This window comes from Eupeodes corollae, chromosome 1 (genome assembly GCF_945859685.1).
Source record: "Eupeodes corollae chromosome 1, idEupCoro1.1, whole genome shotgun sequence".
NCBI lineage: Eukaryota > Metazoa > Arthropoda > Insecta > Diptera > Syrphidae > Eupeodes > Eupeodes corollae.
In genome coordinates this window covers 68,965,624-68,990,005 of record NC_079147.1, presented here as the reverse complement: position 1 = coordinate 68,990,005, position 24,382 = coordinate 68,965,624, and positions in this window count along the sequence as shown.

Here is a 24,382-nt window from a genome sequence, read left to right as displayed (position 1 = left end):
GATGTCAATATCTAAAGTTTAACTAAATGATTAAAAGTTAATTGTCTCTTTTGAAAGAAAATAAAGCATAATTAGATTTCGTAGAGCAAGCGCTTGTAGAAAATACTTATGTACATTATGTAAAGTTTGAAAAAATAATATGTAGACTTAAAAGTAAATAATAATACGATTTGGAATTGATAGGAAGTATTGAAAAATAAATTAAATTTGAATTAAGTAGTTTTAAAAAAAGTATTTCCTTAAACAAAGGCCCAATTTAAAATGTTCTATTTGTAGCCAGGGTGCAGAAACGTCCCTATTTGTGTTTCAAATCTCTAACAAACATCACTCTGATTAGTCACTCAACGACGCATTTGCAACACATTATAAAGGGTTTTTCAATAAGGGCGGGTATAGATGTTGAAATGGAAAAAACAAGGTGTGTCTAAGGTATGAACAAAATTATTTTTACTTGCGACATATAGGAACTATGTATATGGTAAGTTTTGCATTCGTGCAAAATTTCGAACTCGAGATTTTAATCAAACATGATATTACGATGGTAGAGAAGTCGATTCCGTCCGGTCGGTTTTGTCTGTCTGTCCACGCTCCTACAGCCTAAACCATTGGGTCGATTGAGTTCAAACTTGGAAGTTATGGCTGAAACACAAACACGCTTTAGCTTCGGCTTCGCCTGACGTTTACGAGTTCAGCCATAGGAATTCAATGCATGCTATCTCAATGAAGCTTCGACCTCACGTTTCGTTTGACAATCGTAAGGAAAAGAACGTAATGTAACGTAATGTGACTCCAAACGGAAGCTCTAGTTCAATTATCTGAACATTTGCTTTGGCTGACAGTTTAACAGCTGTAAAAAAATGTCAACAAACAAAATATTTGCTCTTTGGAGGGATGAAATAATAGAAATGTCATTCAAAGCAACCTCGAAGCAGGCCTACCGTAACGCAGACGAAGCTGAAGCCGAAGCGTGTATGTGTTTCAGCCATAATGGCTGTTGAGCAGATTCGCGTTAGGCTTAATTTTTTTTTAAGATCAAAACTAACAATGGCCCCCATACAATTTTTTTGTTCAAAAAACGAAAATTCGAATTTTCTCAAAAACAACCCGATACTTTTTTTTTAATTTTATCTAAAATTTGATTTTTTAACTTGACTTCTTTTAATAAGAAAAGCATGTATTTGTATTGCTCAGGAAAGTTACTGCTCGTAGAACCGCTATTTTGTTTTTTAACTTTCTCGGCAACTTATGAACTGATTTCAATTTTTTTTGAATAAGCTCTTATATTGCCTTAACAGTATTTGATTATCAAAAGTGCAATTTTTATTGTTTGGATTTTAGAAAAAATATTGATTTTTTTTTCAAAATTCGATATCTCAAAAATGGGTCAAAATATGTTTACGAAATTTAAAGTTAGGGCGTATATTTGCATACCAAAAATATTTTAAGAACAAAATTTTACATATACAAAATTAATTTAAAAAAAAAACGCTCTAACGATTTTTAAATGAAAATTTTGAAAAATCAAGGGTGTTTTATAAAATGGAATTTAAATTTTTGAAGACAAACTTATTTTTCATATAAAATTTTGAATCTTAAATGTTTTTTAAAATTATTTTAACTGTATTGAATGTAACCCCCATGTGCATGAGCGCATTATTTTGACAAAATTTAATTATACATTTTATTCGTTTTAGACACCTTCCTAACTACACAACCAACAGACGATCGCTTTACAATTTAAACATACATGTTCTTCCTCTTTCTTATCTTCAGATAATTTGCTTTCTATCTTGGTTCTTTTAATATTAAACTAAAATAAAGCTAACTTAAGAAAAAAGCTTTCACCGAATTATTTGAATACACAAACAATTGTTTTCGTTGAGTATGCTTACAAATATTTTTCATTTCCGGGATGAGTTGTGTCTTGGGATGAATCGCGTGGTTTAACAAGTCAAATGGCATTTATATGTTTGAAGTCTTACTTATTTAACAGGTATATTTTTAAATCTTATACAGCTCGTGCATTTTATTTTGTTTGAATATCTTGCTTAGTATTGAAATACTTGCCTGTACTAGATTCTGACATCTTGCATCAACTAATTCCACAAATTTTATCTGAATAAAATTACTCGTAAACGCTTGGTAACACTTAAAAAGGTAAATTCACATTTAAGAAAGCTCTGCATTACCAAACTAACGGATATAACTGAAAAAATGGGGTTAATGATTAACGGCTTTTTGTTGACATCAAAAGACAAACAAAATTTTACTTTTGGCCAGCTAGCATTGCACTGAACGTACCACTGTGCAGTAGCGTAATTGGTCCGTACTTTTTTGAAAACGACGGTAGTAAGGCGGGCACGATGTTAACTAATTTCTTATGGCCCAAAATTAACCATATGGACCTAGACGACATGTGGTTCCAGTTAGACGACGGCGCTACGTGCCACACAGAAAACGCCACGATTGACATTAAGCATGAACGATTTGAGGGTAAGGTGAGTTGGCAACCAAGGTCATGCGATTTGACCACGCTAGACTTTTTCCTGTGGGGGTTCTTAAAGTCGCAGATCAATATCAATATACCACAATCGACTGATGCTCCAAAGGCGAACATAACACAGGCCATCTCCCAAATTCAGGCGGATCTATGCGAAAGAGTCATTGAAAATTGGACCACTCTGCTTCGTGCCACCGTAAGAACAAGAAGCCGATGAGGGCATTTAAATGATGTCATACTCCACACTTAATGGTATACATGAGCCTTTAAAATAAAAAATAATTTTGTTGATAGCTTACACACAGCTTCTTTTTTCCATTTAAACATCTTTCCGCCGCATATTGAAAAACCCTTTATCAGGCGGTGAACATCGGGTGCCTAGTACCTCAACTTGATATTAGGTTCTAACCCAAGTGTTCGGCCAGAAAACGATAGAGGGGGTAGAGCTGTTTCCACTTAGGCACCTCTTCTTATCAAGACGGCAGCGGAGCAATTCCCGAGATGGAATCAACGGTGGCGTCTACAGTTCCAGTAAGGTTGAACTACTTAGTGAACACCTTATAGGGTTTCTTCGAATTATTCGGAGCCCAGACCTATAAGGAGCGGTTTTATCCGGCTCCTCTTCCTTGGAGTTATACTAAGGATCTGGCTCTCCAGGTTGGGGGTTGTGCCGTCGGGGTGACTTCCTGGCCAAGTAAAAAATACCTTTAGTTGAGAAGCAGCAACAAGCCTCGGATACGGACGGATTCACTGTTGACAACCCACGCAAACGAAATAAGGACAACGAACTTCGGATCTGTACGTGGAATGTTAGGTCCCTTAACAGAACACGTGCAGCCGAAAAATTAGCGGAAGCCCTAAACTGCTGCAAGGCAGATATTACCGCCATCCAAGAAGTGCGTTGGGATGAACCGGGCAAACGGAAACTAAAAGACTGCGATGTATACTACGGGAACCGAGAACAAAGGCAGCGTCTATTTGGGTGTGGATTTATTGTTGGAACTAGACTCAGGTAATAAGTCTTCAGTTTCATCAGTGTGAGCGAGCGCATCACGACATTCCACATCAAAGCTAAATTCGCTAACATAAGCCTAATATGCGCGCATGTCCCAACAGAGGAGAAAGATGAAGACACCAAAGACATATTCTTCGAGGTCTTAAACAAGACACATGAATAGTGCCCTGGCTTTGACATTAAAATTATCTTAGGAGATTTTAACGCCACGTCTGGAAGAGAAGACATCTTTAGTGGCACATTTGGGAGATACAGCCTGCACGACACCACCTCCGACAACGGATTGAGGCTGATCAATTTCGCTGCGGGGCAAGTCGGTCTGTTAGCTAGTACACAGTTCACGCATCTTAATATCCACAAGGGGACATGGAAATCTCCTGATCAATCAACCGTCAACCAAATTGACCCCATTGCGATCGACGTACGACACTTCTCCAATATACAGGATATTCGAACATTCCGAGAGGCCAACATTGATTCGGACCACTAACTCGTTGTAGCCAAGGTACGGCTACGGATATCCCGTTCCCAGCCAAAATAAGGAAGTGCTGTGAGAAGATTCGACGTTAGACGGCTACAATCGCAAGAGGCTGCCATGTCCTTTTCCGATCGAGTCTCTAACAACCTCTTAAGAAGTCCTATGCTGCCTGCATTAAGAATTGAAAACCAGTGGCAACATTGCCTTGCAGCCATCAGAGATGCCGCCTCTGAAGTGCTAGGTTTCACGCGGCCACCACAGCCAAACCCCTGGTTTGACGATGAATGCCGGCAAGAGCATGCAGCGAGCTCTACGAGCAGAAGAGGAGAGAGGAACACCGGCCTCTTAGATGGGAAAAAAGAGAGCATGAGAAGCGCGCGATCGAGGAGATAGAGGGATGTCACAACAAGAATGAGGTTCGTAAATTTTACCAAAAGATACAAAAACCTCCCAAGGGTACCATCCACGAACCGAAGCTTGTAAGGACGATCAGGGAACATCGTAGTATAACCAAATTCTATGTTGAGAATATGGAAAGACCACTGCTCCAAATTATAAAACGGCGATGACGAACCGAATTTAATTGTAAGGGACATAGAACCACTCAACCTAGTCGACGAAGATCAACAATTCCGTCTACCCGACCTAGACGAAGTGAAGATAGGTATATCTAAACTGAAGTCAAACAAGGCTGCTGGGGCTGACGGCATCGCTGCCGAACTATTCAAAGCTGCAGGCGATGACTTGGTAGGGACCATGCACCAACTCATCTGCAAAATATGGTCGGAAGAAAGCATGCCCGATGAATGGAATCTCAGCATAGTTTGCCCAATACATAAAGAACCTCTAAATTGCGCCAACTACAGAGGCATCAGTCTTCTTAACATAAGATCCTCTCTGCCGTATTATTTGAACGTCTGAAGCCGTTCGTCAACAACCTGATAGGTCTTTATCAGTGTGGCTTCAGACCAGGAAAGTTCACTATCGACCAAATATTCACACTACGGCAGATCTTGGAAAAAAACCAGAAGCTTCAAATCTATACCCACCATCTCTTTATCGATTTCAAAGCCGCGTATGACAGCATCTATAGGGAAGAGCTCTACCGAGCAATGTCTAGTTTTGGCATCCCTGTCAAACTTATCCGTTTGTGCAGAATGACGATGGAGAATGCACGCTACTCTATCAAGGTAGGAAAAGATCTCACCGATGCATTTTATGTCAAAAAAGGTTTTAGACAAGGCGATGCACTGTCATGCGACTTCTTCAACATCATTCTGGAAAGAATTGTGCAAAACTCAACCGTCAACACTAGAGGCACAATCTTCCAAAGATCCATCCAACTACTCAGATACACAGATGATATTGACATAATTGGAAGATCAAAGCGTGATGTTTTAGTTTAGTGGTCAATGAGGGCAAGACCAAGTATATGCTGTCATCAAAAAAGGACACTGAACGACTACGTCTTGGACAAAACTTCACCATAGACAGCTATAACTTTGAGGTAGTTGAGGACTTTGTCTACCTTGGCACCGCTATTAATACAGACAACGACACCAGCGCTGAAATCAAACCAAGATTAACTCTTCCAAATCGCTGCATCTTTGGACTTAGAAGGCAATTGAGAAGTAAAGTCCTCTCTTTAGCTTCTTAAATCACCATCTCTAAGACACTCATCATCCCGGTTCTTATTTATGGCGCTGAGGCCTGGACCCTGTCAAAGAAAGATGAGAGCGTCTTAGGATGCTTCGAGAGAAAAATTCTTCGGGTGATTTTTTGTCCCGTACGCATAGATGGAAAATGGAGGAGAAGATATAACGACGAACTGTACGGGCTGTACAGCGACACTGACGTACTTAGCAGAATTAAAGTCCAACAACGGCTTAGATGGCTAGATCATGTAGAGCGAATGGACATCAACGCTCCAGCCCGGAAGGTCTTCGAATCCAATCCCGAGGGACGGCGCAGTAGAGGAAGACCGCGACTCAGGTGGCGCACGCAGGTGGGGGAAGACCTCAACCAACCTGGCGTCCGAAACTGAAGACGCATGTTGGTTGAGGCCCAGGTAAGTAAGTTGTGGGGATTCCATACGCTTTATCTTGTTCACTGTACAACTTTTTTTTTTTATGTTTCGCAAATTATTCAGAAATATCTCAAAGAATTATTCAGAAAAAGGCTTCAGGTGGAGCTACCAATAAAAAAGATAAACGCGGCAAGCATTCCAATTACCCGAAAACTAATAGCTCATTTCCACCAACAAATAAGCCGAGATTGAAGGCAAGTGATTTAAAATAAATCATGAGGTGTTTCCACCAAATAGAAGGAGATTAGTTTGACGTTTGGTTAGTGTCATAACAACCAAACGTCAAATTATTCTCCTTTCGAAAAGAAGAAAAAATATGAAATTTGTATTGATTTTATTGATTGATAATTTAATACTTTTTTAATTATGAAGTGTTAATTACTTTAAAAAAAAAGAATTAGTGTCGGTGTTGTTTTTTTTTGTATTTGTTCACTCATCTGTAAGTAATTAGTTTTATTATATTCTTGTACATATATATTATTTTTTATACTTACATTTTTTGTTTCGTCTGTGATTTCTTGAAAGTTGTTTATTGTTTTGAATTTGAATCATATGGAAGTGAGACAGATAATTTTTGTTGACATTTCCATCTGTCAATAAATGAAATTGGCATTTAAATGGTTCGGTTCAACAATTATTCTCCGAAAAAAAGTTTGTTTGATTTGACAAACTAATGTTTCCAAGTACAAAGTACTAATGTTTCAATGAATTTTATTTGAAATCTTCATTTGAGGATATTAAAATTTGTATGGTAATTCTTCGAGATTTGTAACAAATCTAGCTAAATCCCGGTTTAGGGCTCGGTGGAAACATAGTATAACAGCGAAATACTAGATTATATAAGGACACGCATATATTTCACGAATCGAATGGAAGTCGTGGGGCCTTAAACGTAATTTTTGGCAAAGGGAACTGGTTAGTTCTGCAAGCGTCATACATTTCATACTTGGAACTTTACTTTACTAACAACTACCAACTACTACATCCAAAATCCATCAAGCAAAAAAACCATCATGATTTGTATTTTTTATTGTAAGGAAATATTACTTATTTCTTTTACAAATTGACAAGGAACCCTTTTACAAAAAGCTTTAAAAGAAGTTGTTCAGAAATAAATAAATAATAAAGTTAAGCTTTCAGTTTAATGAAAAAAACATGATCAATTGTCATTTTGACATAAGTTGATTTAACTTTATGGTTAGGGAGATTTTTGTTGACTACCTTTCCAGTGAACTTTCCAATAAAGTTGCTTGAATTGGAAGGCAATTTTTTGGCGGCTGCCTAATCAGATACTAGAGACCTTACTTTCAAGTCTCTTATGTCGTTTGAACCTGTCCATTATTTGAGACTTTAATTGAATGCGTAGACGGCGGCGGGCTATCTATTGCTGACATGTATAGGCATTATAAAACGGATCGAATTTTTCTGTAAAAAAATTGTGGCTAGTTAGACACAAACGTACAAATTTTTAATAATAAATTAATATTGCATTTTTTGTACCATAAAAGGTTCAGTGCGATATTTGTGAAGCCTTTAAAAATGTAAAAAAAAAAATAGGAAAAGGAGCAGTTAGAAAGCTCTTACAGGCTACACCAGGTAGAACAGACTTGAAATCTGTTCTTCCAGTTTTTATTGGAAAAAAATCTGAGTTATTTTTTATAAATAAATTTAACGGTGAGTAAAATAATTATAACCTGTGTACATAATTGAACTCTTTGTATTTAAATTATGCTAAAAAACTTAAATTTAAATTTGCAGATATCACATATGACAAATGATCACATTGTATGTTATATCTGGCACGAGGATTTAAGGAACAGAGGTTCAAATGAGATTGGTCCTTGTGTGCTTATGTTTCTTCAAAACCTTTCGTTCACTAGTCTTTTAAAAACACAACTTTACTTTCACCTTTGCTTTGGAACAAAGCTGTAACCTCATTTGAAGATAATAGGCAGGTTTAGGCAACATAAGGGAATTTATTTGCAATCGACTTCATTCTTTGAAAGTAAATTCTGACCAAGGCAACCAGTTAGTTTTTGAAGTGTCATGAATTTCAATTTCAGAACTTTATTTCGCAAAGCTCTACTTTAAGTTCATAGTACAAAAAGTACCTAAGAAATTATTGTCTACAAAACACTCCTCAGGCAATCTACAAGTCCACCACGATTTATATTTTGTATTGTAAAGAAATATTAGTAATTTCGTCTTCATATTGATACGGAACCCCTTTACATAAAACATTTAATAAAGTTGTGCAGAAAAAAAATAAATCATAGAGTAATAAAGTTCAGCTTTCAGTTGAATAAAAAAACATAATCAACTGTCATTTTGATAGAAGTAGACTTGACTTTATAGTAAGGGAGATTTTTCTTGACTTACTTTCCAGTCATCTTTCTATTAAAGTTGCCTTTATTGGAAGAATGGAAGGTAATTTTTTGGCAGCTAGCCAATCAGATTCTAGAAACTTGCCTAACTTTCAAGTTCCTTATGTCGTCTGAACCTGCCCAATTGCTTGACAGTGAAAATATTGTCTGTCAGATACATTTTCTGACAATTGATTGCCATAGCCAATCATTTTTCATTGATCTATCTGATCAACTATGTACGCCCTATAATATTATGTGTTGTCTAAAACTCAAGAGAAACAATTTGACATATTTTTGCAGTCATCTAAAAATCTGAATAGTTTATAACTTCTTGACAACAATTTAAGTGATTCTTTTATTTATTTTTCAATTGATAACTTTTGAGAGAAAATAAAATGAAAAGTATATTTTAAAATTATGGTAAACAAAAATCAAATTCACTTTTCTGTCAAAACTATCAATAGTTTTTTGTTAATTTATGTATTAATCATGTCAAAGACCTATAATTATAGGGTACCGGTCCGGTACTTTACTATAAAAACTCTTCCATTCATGTATAATATAAACCCATAAAACTCGTTTTATTAATTCATAAAGTGCCGCCAGTCTTCAGGTCACCGGACGCCAGCCGTTGCGCCGTCATCAACACAGCAACCTGTAAACACTTTTGATTGCGTCATTAAGTCACGTGTTCATTTATAATGATTATTTAATTACTGATTTAATAAACCATGATCATTTTTTATATTGATATTTAAGTATGCATAAAGTTGTACAACATCATATTAGGTCTTTAACACTATTTAATTTGTCACACCTTTTCGTTGATGTGATTTTCGCCATTTAATAAATTCTTAAAATAAATCGAACTAAGGATGTTATTCAGAGTCCAAAAAAGGAACGCATCCTTTGTTAACATAAAGGTTATAGGTTGTGTCAAAATTATTTAGAGTCAAAAAAGGAACGCATCCTTTGTTAACATAAAGATTATAGGTTGTGTCAAAATTAAGGTAAGCATTTGAAATGTCTCTATTTGACAGCATGTGATTTCTATCTCCTGTTAATTAATCGATGGTAGCTCCTTGGCAGAGACGCCATTAAAAAATTATTAAAAAATCAATGTTTATGTGTTTTATGTTACGTATTTATATTTGTGACTTTAAATGTCATCATCAACTTTTATACTTAGGTGGCAATACTTTCAGACTTACTGAAATCAACCTGTAATGACATCTACATTAATTTTAGCTTGAAACATTTTATAATTCAACTTGACCCTGACATTTAGGTCTATAACAAAGAAATTCACTTCAGGATCCGAATTCTTAAGGCCGTGGCCCTACGTAACATTATTTCGCACCTGAATTTCTTAGAATAATTGTATTAAAATACAAAGTTGCATTATTTGATTTAAAACTGAAAACAAATGTCAATGATAAGCTTATTGGTTTGTTCTCATTTCTTTTGAGTGATTCATTCACAAAAATATAATTCTATACCTTTAGAAATAAATAAATATAAATTTTTATTGACGCATTCACGCATTGACAGAAGCAGTAGTTATGCGCATGTTTTGTTGTTTACCATTTGTTTTGGACTAAATAAACAAGTTTGATGTTGATCAAAATATATTTGAATCGATTGACCGGCACCGGGCACGGCACAACACCTTTTTCCAAGAATCAAAACTAGGACACATGCGGGACAACAACCTTATACAAATAACTACCTGGTGCCCGGGCCGATGGTGGTGGTGCGTAAGGTAGATAGGTATTATTAAACTCTTATAAGTAAACAACTATGATGGAACAACTATCTGTCATTTTGATAACACAAAAAAGAAAAAACGAGTGCACCTAAATATGCACTATTTTCGTATTATTAGGTCACAATTTTATGGTTTTCCAAATGATTAAGTAAACATTTTGTACTTTTTTGGGAAAAGATTTTATTTTAAGGCAAATACAAGGCCAAGTAAATGTAACCGCTAAAAGATCTACTTTGTAGATAGCAATGCGAGTTTCCGGTTCAATTTTCATAAAACATCAGCCATCAAATAATATCGTATGTTTTGTTTACATATTGATAAAAATATGTACAGTTATTTCATTATTTTTGTCTCAATATAAAAAGAAGAAGAAAATGCTGTCAAATCTTTATCTTAAAATAACGTTTATTCCATATCAACAACTGTCATTTTAACATTTTTAATGTTATACCAAAAGCATTTTTTAACTTTAAAACAGTCCTAAAATAGAAAAGGCGTATCAAATTTAGTGCAAATATTTCAATCTAACGGATTGATCATAAATCAGGAGAGGTAATAAACCAGAATTCGATTCTGAACTGGAAATTCTGGTTCTCTCTTTGGATTGGTTTGATTCTCTGAACGCATCCAAATCGGTTGTGTAAGAACTAAAAATTGACGAACCTTCAATTTTGACAGTTCGAAGCATAACTTCAAATTTTTAAATTAAAATTTTTTTCAGATCGTTCAAATCAGTGATAACTGTACTGTTGTTTGTGCTTTAATAATTATGGAGGCACCTTCAAATACACAATAACGGCTCACCCAAATGCGTGTTATTTATAAATGTTTACTTTATAGAATCTCGCCTATACAAAAACTCATGTCATAAATCACTTTAAGTTATTTCTAACTAAAATAACTTTGTACTTACTAGAATATCAAACGAACAGTCTCATTCAAAGGTCACATCAATTTAACACGTCAAAATCATATATATATTGCCTATATGATCCTTGATACTGTTTTAAATTCTTGTGCAAATAATAATTAGTAGTTACCGAGTCGCGTCATGTGCGTTAAAAAAAAAAGTAAAAGAAAACAATACAAATTTGCGACAACAACGACGTTTTTGCGGCGAAGAAACATATTAATATCCACAATGGGTGTGTAATTTATTTGTCTGTCCTTTCCGGTTTAGCGTTTGTGACGATGGCGGCGGCGGCGCGGGGGCAGCGATGGTTATAATTCTTTAAAAATTGTATGTTGCTTGTTTTTCTTAATGGAACACTTACCGTTGCCGCTGCTTCTGAATGAAATTAACAATCAAACAATAAAAATTGCAGAGAAAATGAAAACCACAACTTTATGCCAACATTAAAGGATCTCTACATGATAAAGTAGTAAGGGTAAATATTTAGTTTTTGTTTCTTTTTGTTGCTTACTTTATTTATTCAATTGGCATGCTTAACTACCAGTTATTTTCGTACTAAACTTGACCCAGTAACGTGATTATTTTTAAATTATTTTCCGCTTTTTGTCTGTGGATTTAATGATGAATGTGCGCTACGCCTTTGCATAGGCCTTTAGGGGAAGATAACATTTTATGATTTGTTTTGTTTAATTTGGTCGCCCAAATTCGATGTTTAAATTAATCATTTAAAGTTATTGCAACAGTTGAAATAAATTTAATTTTATGAAAAATTCAATTTATTTATAGCCGGTGGATCCATACGAAATGAACTACTGTCAAGTCAGAGTTGTCATAGATTTACCGTCTGAAGCAGAAGCTGTCATATAAAACGCAAATTTAAAACAAAGCAAAGTGTTGAACGAACCTATCGAAATGTCAATAATGTGCACAGTATCAAGTCAAAAGTGTTCAACTTGATCCCTCAATTATCCATACAAACCGTATTTATGACAAAAGTAAAAATTCACCAGCTTCCGCTAATGCTTCGGCTTCAACTTAACATTGTAGCGCTGTGCATTGTTTTTGTACTTTTCAACTTTGGCTGTTCCACATTCTTTAGCTTCACCATTGTGTTCAGCTTATTAAGGGCGCGAGTGAATTGCGATGGAACTTAAACAAAATTACCGTAAAACATAAGCAACATTCTTGCACTTAAGCATGCGCAGATCAATACATTTTTTATTTTGCGTTGCACTGATTCCATGTTGACAGACGTTAGTGAAATTACTGGCTGTCTACTCAGATCATAGTGGTAGTTGGAAATAGAGTTGTTACTAAGTGTCAATATATATTGGACATCTTTTGTTTAGGGTGTGTACACATTTTGACCTGTTTATATTATCATTGTATTACTTTTAATAATAATTATTCGTAGCCAGAAGTGATCTTCCCTTCTTCACATATTTGCACTATCTCTAGGCTCAGGTAGACTTCCATACCTTATGGAAGAAGGCACTCATTGCAACAATCTTTGAAAAAGGTAACAAATTTGACATTAGTAATTCTTATCCCTCTACCTTCCCAGAATCATCACCCATTCCCACATAAATAAGGCATACCACCTCCCACGTTGTAATGGCAAAAAAGCTAGATAGCGCTCCTATCTCCTATGTTCCTTCTCACTCTAGGTAACCTAGCTGAATTGCTGTTACCGAATCTTTTCCTTACATATCAGAATGATGATTTAACATCAACTGACTATTCGCCCTATCTCTTCCTCCCCTACCAACTCTCATCATTATTGGGCTGGATCTAAGGTATTAAACGACCCGTGCCGATGATCAGCCTGGCTGGGGGCCCAATTCAAAAATAGCCCAGTCTCTAACGGAGTATCCGCATACCTGGCGACCTCTGGATCAACTGTACATACGAACCTCTGTGCAGACGGATCTCTTTTCTTCGCATCTCGTGGGACCAAAAATGTACAAAAACAAAACAAATATGAAAAGAACGATGAGACCGTTATCTCTTTAGGACCGGGTGGCAGTTTGGCGTCAAACCCTGTTGCCGTATCTACTGCGGCCAACACGGAGAAGTGAGTTGTGGCTAACCATGGACCCTCATGTGCTGTTGGTAGCAACGAGAATATAAAGGAAGCGATACCTAATTTCAGTAGTGGCAGGGTTGTGAAAAATGGCCCTACCACACTAATGAGAGTACATCCAGAAATGGAAAGGGGAAACTCTCAAAAAACCTATATAGGCAAAGGTGAGAGATGATCAGAGTTTGTAACCCGTCCCTTCCGACGTATAAATGGAAGATGGCCAAGCTAGAGGAAGTGAAGGGTCTTTCTAGGAGTGCCATTGTGGTATACTTAATAAGGAATCCGTGGCTCCACTAGCCATTAAAATTCGAATCTATAAAAAAAGATGAGGTTAGCGGGCCTCCAAAAGCAACCGCAGGTGAACTAGCGGTTGTGGGGCTTGGACATCGTCTTCCCTCTGAACAGAGGGTGACAATGCACCCATGCCCTCAACAATCGCAACTCCACCCTCATCAAAAGTCGTAGACAGTCCATTCTTATTGGAGACTGAGGACGACCTTAACATGATCCTTCTGAGCGGGGTCGAAATCTTGGGCTCATCCTCACACTCAGAGGATCAGTTAGTACAGATTAATCTCCAACATTGTCCTGATCCAAGAGCCATGGATTGTGGGATCCGTTGATCGAGGACTCAGAACTCCTGGATACTACACACTGTGTGTGACAGATGAAGGTGAACCTAGATCTTGCATACTAGTGAAACGTAGCATTAACGTATTTTTACTCCATGATTTCAGTGACAAAGATACCACCGTAGCTAGGCTGGAAGCAACCAAAGGAAGTTTCTGGCTGGTGCCGGCGTATCTTGGGCATGATCACCTTATCTCTCTCCCTGGAAAAACCCTGGAGAAAGTCTTCACTGAAGCGGAATGGCAAAGGGTCCGCCTAATTATTGGGAGCGATGTTAACGCTCATCACACGGTATGGGGAAGTACGAATATCAACGACAGAGGTGTGTCTCTCTTTGATTATATTCTTGGTACTAACCTCTTAGCAAGTAATGTTGGAAATGAACCAACTTTCATAACTAAGACTCGACAAGAAGTGACATAACTCTTGTCTCAGATACTATACACCATATAAGCTTGGACTGGGATGTATCCAAAGATCACTCGTTCTCTGATAATAGATATATCAATGTGGATGAAACCCCGATCAGGCTCATAGATTTTGCTGCGGGGCAAAACGTCATGGTAGCCAGTACGCGTTTTCCCCACCTCATATATGTACAAACTTTCCGAGGAGCTAACATAGACTTGGACCACTACCTCGTTGTAGCCAAGGTAGCACTTCGGGTTTCCAGACCCAAGGCGAAACAGGGAGGTGCTGGGAGAAGGAAACAACGTCGAACGGCTACAATTGCAAGAGATCGGCAAATCCTTTTCCGACCGAGTAACAAGTAACCTTTCTCGAAGTTCTGTGCCACCAACACAATGTATCGAAAAGCAGTGGCAACATTTCCAAGATGCAATCAGAGAAACCGCTTCTGATGTGCTGGGTTTCAAGCAGCCACCAACAAGGAACCCCTGGTTTCATAAGGAATGTCGGCAGGCAAATGCAGCCAAACAACAGGCACGCCAGCGGCGCTGCATAAAAGGACGAGAGCTGCTCATGAGCTCTATGAGCAGAAGAGGTTAGAGGAACACCGACTTCTCAGATGGAAAAAAGAGAGGGCATGAGAAGCGTGCGGTGGAAGATTTTGAGAGGTTTAAAAGCAGGAATGAAGTTCTAAAGTTTTATGAACTGGTGAAACGAAATTCACAGGTACATAAACCTAGAGCCGAAGGCTGCAATGACGAAAGTGGAAACATCATAATGCAACCGCATTTAATGCTGAGGGTATTGAAAGAAAAGTACAGACCTCACACGTCAACACTAGACGACGTAACTTTGAGGTAGTCAAGGACTTCGTCTACCAAGGATCTGCTGTAAAAGCAGAATACAACACAAGCGCTGAGATCAAACGCAGAATAACTCTTGCTAACCGCTGTTTCTTTGGGCTAAAAAAGCAATTGAGTGGCAAAGACCTCTCTCGAGGGACCAAAGTCTCGCTATATAAGACCCTTATCATTCCCGTCCTGCTATACGGTGCAGAAGCATGGACTATGACAAAAGTGGATGAAAGCACCTTGGGTCGGTTCGAGAGAAAAGTTCTTCGTGTGATCTACAGTGCCGTATGCATCGAAGGGGAGTGGAGGAGAAGATGGAACGACGAGCTGTACAGCGACGTAGACTTAGCCAGAAGGATAAAAGTCCAACGACTAAGATGGCTGGGTCACGTAGAGCGCATGGAAACCAATGCTCCAGCCCGGAAAGTCTTCGAATTCACACCCACAGGATAGCGAAGTAGAGGTAGACCTTGGATCAGGTGGCGCGCACAAGTGGAAAGTGACTTCACCCATCTTGGAGCGAGAAACTGGACACATCTAGCTCGGGACCGATCGATCCCCGACCGGAATTGAGTCGAATCAAGCTCATTTCAACTCGATTTAGGTATATATAGAATTAAGGCGAGCTTCAGGCTTGCTTCAACACCACAAATTAATGTAGTAGTCTACGAACAAACCCACTTCTTGAAGCAATTGTTAAATGACCATTTTATTAATTTTAGTTAGTTTTTTTTCCTAATTTATTTTTAACTTTTAGTTCACAAAACTTTCTTCTATTTGTGTGTTTTTTTTTTTCATTGTTATTCTTACAGATCTTCTTTCAGTTGTACCAATCTTTAAATACAAAAATCTGGCTACTGCTGCCGATGCGTTTTCTTGGGAATTTTCTACTATACTATTTATAGAATGCCAAAAAAGCACGGGTATTGTATTCATTAAGTTGTATACGCTTAAACTACCATGAGAGTTACCACAACACCCACAGTTTCCAATTAATGCATGTTTCTCAACACACCACTAACTATGGAAAGCATGAACTATTAACTTTAAGCTTAACCTTTTGATTGCAGCATAAGTAAGAATATTTTCAAAAATATACCAAAGACCAGTCTACGCACTTAAACGTTCTATCAATTTGTTTACAAGTTAATTGTATACAAAAGTGCTCCAAACCAAACACCTCTAAGGCAAGTTACAAGTCTATTACGTATAGTAAAGGAATAGTACTTATTTCTTTTCCAATTCGGCAAAACATTAAATGGAAGTCTGCAGAAAATAAATAAATTACAAAGTAATAAAGTTCATCGTTTAGTAGAATGACAAAATGATCAGCTGTCATTTTGACATAAGTGAATTTGACATATGTAATAGTTTGGAAAATTTTTCTTGGCTAACTTTCCAGTCAAATTTCCAATAAACTTGCCCTTATGTTATCGGAACCTGCCCAATGTTAACCCATGAACTTGAAGCATTATCTGCAGGCGAAAAATCTGCTAACTTTGACAGATTGGTAAATTTATCTTTCGTATAGATAAAACTGAATGTTGTTCACATATCAAGTTAAACCTATAAATGTATCATTTTATTTAGGTCAAACTCGTAACTCGTAAATAATATTAAAAAGTACCGTAAAAAAAAAACAAAAAGTGACAGCTACACCCTGTACCAAAAACCCAAGTGCTACGTATTTGCATCATTATGAAAATCAAAACAAAATGTGCGGCGCGGCAGAGCGCGAGCGGTGGCTCGACGTGGCACACCATAAAATTCGAACTCGAACTTCGCTCCTATTACATAGTCCAGCTTGAGCTCTATAAAACGAAAAACCAAATCACGGTCGGGGCATGTTGGAGCCACAAAAACCGGCACCACAACACCATCATCATTAAATATGCTATTACTGCCGCAGCGAAACCAAAACAGGACCGGGCGGGAGGCATATGTAGCTTCACCATCGCCGTCTTTCCAATCTTGCTGATGCAGAGCTTGAAGCCATCATCATGAGTTTCTACTTCTCTCTAGCCACAACTAGGCAGATATGTATACCTATACCTTTGCAAACATCATCAGCAGCCAACACAAAACCAAACACACCGGTTACATCGCTTGCGCTTCCGCATTGCAATGTCAGTGAAGCAAGGCAAAGGCATAGCATAGCATAGAAAAGAAAATTTTCCCTAGAGACCGCACTTGGTGGCTATGTTACCCACTGAATGGGAAACTTGGTCTTTTGAAGCAGCCTCAGCCTGTACCACTAAACTAGTCCTAGCTCCGAGACTCTACTCTTCAACTCATAAAGTGGTCTCCAGCACCCGTCTCCTTTCATCTCTCTGGTGAACGCATTTTTCTTGATAATTCTCCGATGAGGGTCCAAGTCTTGGACAGGTTTTTCTCTTGCGGCTTGGATCAAATTTGCACCTTCGTGATCCATTAACCGTACCGTTCGCAGGAAAGCGCAATTGCGTCGTCGTGAGTGAAGTAGGCAACCGATATCCATACCATACCTACCTATACCTCTACCTACGGTCTCTTAGGTCTTGGCGTGCTTGTGGCGTGTTTAGCTTACTCGTAGCTGCTGCAATTGATGATGAATCCGTTTCGATTTTATGTGGCAAGCGATAGCGACATTGTTGCCAAATGAGCGATTTTCTGAATGTCTGACATTTTAAAAAGGTGAAAACCGACTTGACTGGGTCGCTTCGTTTTGCAGTACGCGATCATCGCATGATGGCTCGCAGAACTCGATTTATGAATGCATTAAATAAGTTGAAGCTAGATGCTTATAGTTCGTTTTATGTTTGGCGCGTTGAGCTTGGATAGTTTTGTGATGGTTTTGGGGGATCAAATTCAGGACTTATCTAAGTTTCGTAGAGATTGTTTAGCTGTCAAACTATATAGAGGTAGTCAGAGTTACAAGTAAGTTCGGTTTCATTTTGAACTTGTTCGTACTTACTCACATAATGCTGGCTTTTAAAATCATAATAACTAGTTGTGGACTTCACTTGCTGCAAGTTGTATTATATTTAAAGTTGTTAACACAAATCTATTATAATACATGTATTATTTTGTGAAAACGAAAGTGGAAAATTACTAACCATCACTTTCAGTTTTACTTGTGGGTGAGGGATGCAACATTCGCCGAAGTCGTACTCGATTTTCTGGATTAAGTTGGATTTTGTAATTAATAAATATTCATGCTTGGGCTTTAATAAGTTATGCCGGGGGTAAGATCAATTTCAGTAACAAATGCGAAACTTTATGCCACTGTTTTTGGCGGTATGGTTTCGAGCTTTAAGGCTCTGACTTTTGACAGAGAAGAGAACAAGGTTTACAGAAATTAATGGGCAAGTTTTAAGTATCTGATTGGCCAGCTGCCAGAACATCGTCTTCCAACTAAGGTAACTTTATTGGTAAGTTTACTGTAAAGTTAAGCAGCATTTACATGAGCGCGACCAACGAACGATGAATGACTTAGAAAATGTGAGTTTATACACGTTTAAAGACATATTTCCACACAAATTCTTAACAAAACGATAGCAATACAGTTTCTATTTGATTTATGATGCATACTTTTAGTTCTCAATATCATATATTAATAAATTTAGGAAAACAAATTTATTTGTCGCGAAAAAAATTGAAGTTGATACGAACTGTCAAACTTTATTCGCGTTGCACATTATCCACACTCCCAACGAATAAAGTAATAGTGCGTACTTAACCTAAAAAAATTATTCTTGTTTTGGTTTCGGTGGTGAATGGTGTTCGGCTGTGGCTCCTTGTTAAACTTCATTCGCGACGAATTAAAAACTCTCATTTGAAAGAAATGTCAAAATTGACGAATAATCGTTCATTCGTTGGTCGTTGGTCGTGCTCATGTGAATAGCGCTTTAGTCAAGGAAACCTCAAGTCAAGTCAAGTCTACTTACATATGTCAAAATGACATTTGACAATTTTTGTTCATTCAACTGAATGCTGTAATTTATTACGCTGTAATTTATTTATTTTCTGCACACTTCCATTTAGTGTTTTATGTAAAAGCTCTCTGCAATTTGGAAAAGAAATAACTTATGTATATTTCTTTACAATAAAAAATACAAATTGTGATAGACTTATAGCTTGCCTGAGGAGTGTTTTGTAGACAATAATTTCTTAGGTACTTTTTGTACTATAAACTTGAGGTAGAAGTTCGCGAAGTAAAGTTCAGAATTTGAAATTCGTGATGCTTGAAAAACTAGCTAGTTGCCTTGGTCAAAATGTTGACTGCAAATTAAATTTCTTATGTTGCCTGAACCTGCCCATTATCCCTAAGTCCCCTATTACACGTTGACTGACGACTCAACAACAACAAGAAAATCAAATGAAAAAGAACAGCATAAAACGAATATGAGAAAAAAGAAACCTCAAAGTGAGTCTAATAAAAATTTGGCCGAGAATCAATGGACATTTTTTTTACATGTCATTTTCTCACATCTCCTTTCTTTTTCGCACTCATGTGAGTCAAGAGGCATCGTGTAATAGCAGATTTACTGTCAACTCAAATCTACGTATACTTACTTACTTACATACTAAAGAAGGCGCTACAGTCCGGGCAGACCTGGGCCTGAACCAACATGCGTCTCCACCCAGCTCGGTCCCTAGCTAGCTGTCTCCAGTTTCGCACGCCAAGTTAGTTAAGGTCTTCACCCACTTAAGTGAGCCACTTGATTCGCGGTCTTCATCTACTGCGCCGTCCCTCGGGATTGGATTCGAAGACGTTCCGGGCTGGAGCGTTGATGTCCATTCGCTCTACATGATCCAGCCATCTAAGCCGTTGGACTGTAACTCTGCTAACTAGGTCAGTGTCGCTGTACAGCTCATACAGTTCGTCGTTGTATCTTCTCCTTAATTCTCCATCGTACGGGACCAAAAATCACCCGAAGAATTTTTCTCTCGAAGCATTCTAAGACGCTCTCATCTTTTTTTTGACAGGGTCCAGGCCTCAGCGCCATAAATGAGAACCGGGATGATGAGTGTCTTATAGATGGTGATTGTACATGCTCGAGAGAGGACTTTACTTCTCAATTGCCTTCTAAGTCCGAAGAAGCAGTGATTTACAAGAGTTATTCTTCGTCAGAAAAGACAGCGCTGGTGTCGTTGTCTGTATTAATAGCGGTGCCTAGGTAGACAAAGTCCTTAACTACCTCAAAGTTATAGCTGTCCAAGACGTCGTCGTTCAGTGTCCTTTTTTGATGGCAGCATATACTTGGTCTTGCCCTCATTGACCACTAAACCCATCTTCTTCGCTTCCGTCGCAATGCTCAAAAACGCTCCACTGACATCACGCTTTGATCTTCCAATTATGTCAATATCATCTGCGTATCCGAGTAATTGGATGGACCTTTGGAAGATTGTGCCTCTAGTGTTGACGGTTAAGTTTTGCACAATTCTTTCCAGAACCATGTTGAAGAAGTCGCATGACAGTGCATCGCCTTGTCTAAAACCTCTTTTGACATCAAATGAATCGGTAAGATTTTTTCCGAATTTGATAGAGCAGCGTGCATTCTCCATCGTCATTCTGCACAAACGGATAAGTTTGACAGGGATGCCAAAACTAGACATTGCTCTGTAGAGCTCTTGCCTATGGATGCTGTCATACGCAGCCTTAAAATCGATACAGAGGCGGTGGGAACCGATTTGAAGTTTCTATGCTTTTTCCAAGATCTGACGTAGTGTGAATATTTGGTCCATAGTGGACTTTCCTGGTCTGAAGCCACGCTGATAAGGACCTATCAGGTTGTTGACGAACGGCTTCAGTTTCAGACGTTCACATAATACGGCGGAGAGAATCTTATATGCAATGTTAAGGAGACTGATGCCTCTGTAGTTGGCGCAATTAAGAGGGTCTCCTGTCTTATGTATCGGGCAAACTATGCTGAGATTCCACTCATCGGGCATGCTTTCTTCCGACCATATTTCGCAGATGAGTTCGTGCATGGCCCCTACCAAGTCATGGTCGGCTGCTTTGAATAGTTCGGCAGCGATGCCGTCAGCTCCAGCAGCTTTGTTTGACTTAGGTTTAGGTTTAGCTATCTTTACTTCGTCGAGGTCGGGTAGGTGAAATTGTTGATCTGCGTCGCCTAAATTGAGTGGTTCTATATCCCTTACAGCGGAATTCGGTATAATTTTGAAAAGTTGTCTTTCCATATTCTCAACATAGACTGCGGTTCTACTACGATGTTCCCCTGTTCTGTTCATGACTGGTACCTCTGGGAGGTTTTTTTTACCTTTTGGTAAGATTTACGAACCTCATTCCTGTTGTGACATCTCTCTATCTCCTCGATCGCGCGCTTGTCATGCTTCATTTTTTTTCCATCTAAGAAGCCGGTGTTCCACTCTCCTCTTCTGCTCGTAGAGCTCGCGAGCAGCTCTGGTTCTTCTGTGCAGCGCCGTTTTGTATGCCTCTTGTTTTGCTGCGTGCGCTTGCCGGAATTCGTCGTCAAACCAGGGGTTTTGCTGTGATGGCCGTGTGAAAGCTAGCACTTCAGAGGCGGCATCTCTGATAGCTGCAAGGCTTTGTTTCCGCTGGTTTTCAATGTTTAATGCAGGCAGCATAGGACTCCTTAAGAGGTTATTAGAGACTCGATCGGAGAAGGACATGACAGTCTCTTGCGATTGTAGCCGTTTAACGTCGAATCTTCTCACTTCCGTGTTATGGCTTGGATCGGGATATCCGTAGCCGTACCTCTCAGAATGTTCGGATATCCTGTATACTGGAGAAGTGTCGTTCGTCGATCGCAATGTGGTAAATCTGGTTGACAGTTGATTGATAAGGAGATTTCCATGTGGATATTGAGATGTGTGAACTACGTACTGGCTACCAGAACGTCTCGCCCTACAGAGAAATCGATCGGCCTGAATCCGTTGTCGGAGGTGGTGTCGTGTAGGCTGTATCTCCCGATTGTGCCACTAAAGATGTCTTCTCTTCTAGACTTGGCGTTAAAATCTCCTTAGACAATTTTAATGTCACAGCCACGGCACTGCTCATATGTCTTGTCCAAGAGCTCGAAGAATATGTCTTTTGTGTCTTCGTCTTTCTCCTCTGTTGGGGTATGCGCGTATAATAGGCTTATGAAACTCAAGACTTTTGGCCTAGATCTAGTTCCAAGAGCAAATCTACGTACAATTTCAAAATATTCACTGGTTTTATTTTTTAACTTTCTAACGTCATTACTCCTTTATTAATTATGTTTTGGCATAGTTTAAATTTAATAATTGCTCTGAAGACTAAATCGATGATTTTGGAAGGCAAATTTTTTGATTTTGTTGACAAAAATGTAAAAAGCCCATTAATTGATGCCTTAAACGTTATCTCGACCTTATTTGAACAATATGTACCTGCTATGAACTTTTATTTTAAACAAAATTTGGATCACCGAATGACTTCTGCAACATTTTTAACTTTTCGACAAAAGATATTAAATTTCGACACACAATATTTAACACATCTTCGTTGCTAAATCAGTTATTAATATTTTGACGGGTAATTATGGGCATTACAGTGAAATTTGTTCTCAATGACTAGAAAAGTCAGGTTAGGTTATTGTAATATTCGTGGGCTTTGAGCAAATTTTATGTTGGCATACCGTAAATAAGCATTCACTATTGCTTCCTTTATCAAAGCCCTAATCTAGACGGAGTATCAATTTCTTCAGTCTTGACTTATTTCTTACCCCTGACCCTGTTTATCTCCTCTAGGCACATCTGATCATTGTGTTATATCAACAAATGTCTCCTGTCAAAAATATCCAGTTGAGGAAAGTCCTCCTTAAAGACTCTCCCTTAAAGAAAGTCAACTGGGATGGTCGAGATAATTATTTCAGGATCTTTAACTGATCAATATCCTCCCTTGATAGTGACGCTGATGTCACAAATCTCCTGGAAATGAGAAACTTTAAAACGCATGATTTGATGCGAGCTGTCGATATGGACCTGCGTCGCCAATATTCAGCAGACCAAATTCATACATGGACAAAAATTAAGGAAACAAATACTGCATCAAAGGCGTTACAAATTTGTGGTCATTTCCTTCTCCTCGATCACTACGCTCGTTTTCAAACTCGTTCTGTGGCAAGTGTCCTAAAAATCTTATCCCACACAAATACACTGGTCCAGATGGTATTTCTTCTATTGTTGAAGACGTGTTCTTTAACTCTGGAAATACTACTGCGTAAGCTATTTTATGTATCCTGCTCCTTAGGTCTCGTTCCAAGGTCATAGAAACGCTGATTATTTATCAGCTCAAGAAATATCTCGAAGATCGGAAGCTTTTTAGTCCGTCAGTACGGCGTTCGCTGCAATAGGTCCAAAAGTGATCTCGTGGTTTATCTCACAGAACACTGGAGCAAATCTTTGCATTATTGCACTTGATATTTCAAAATCATTTGATAGGGTTTGGCATCAGACTTTCTTATCGCGAATATCGGTTTTCATGAATCCCTCCCTAATTGGATTAGTAATAACCTTTCGGATCGTTAAATACTAGTAATATTATATAGGTTCAAGTCTAAAAACCTCAAAATAAATGCTGGTGTGCCCCAGGGCTCTATTCTATCTCCAACACTCTTTCATATTTGTATAAATGATCTTCTGTCTGTGACTTCTAATCCAATACATTGTTTTTGACAAAAGTACTCTAAGCTTTTCATATTCCTTTTTAGACTCACATCCCTTTTCTTCGGATGTGAAACTGCAACGACAAAATATGATAAGCTCATTAAATTCCAACTTAAACAGCTTTGTACAACGGGAAACAAAAACCTAGTTGAATTTAATGCTTCGAAAACCAAATTATGTCTTGTATCCATAAAGTGAGATACACCCTCCTTGCCATTATCTATGGATGACACTTGCATCAACTAGACTTAACATCTCAATGTGTGTGTCACCAATCAGCCCTTGAGGAACGAACACATAAGAAGTTTCAAAAAATAACGCAAGATGTTCCGGTTTCCTAAGGCGATGCAAGGAATTTGTCGCCCCTACCGATCTGGCTGTTATACACAAAAATCAAATACGTCCAAAGTTTGATTATAATGGCTGAACCACAAACACGCTTCAACTTCGGCTTCACCTGACGTTTACGAGTTTAGCCATAGGAATCCAATGCATGCTATCACAATAGAGCGTCGACCTCACGTTTCGTTTGACAATCGTAAGGAAAAGAACTTAATGTAACGTAATGTGACTCCAAACGGAATCTCTAGTTCAATTATTTAAATTATGCTTTGCCTGACAGCTCAACAGGT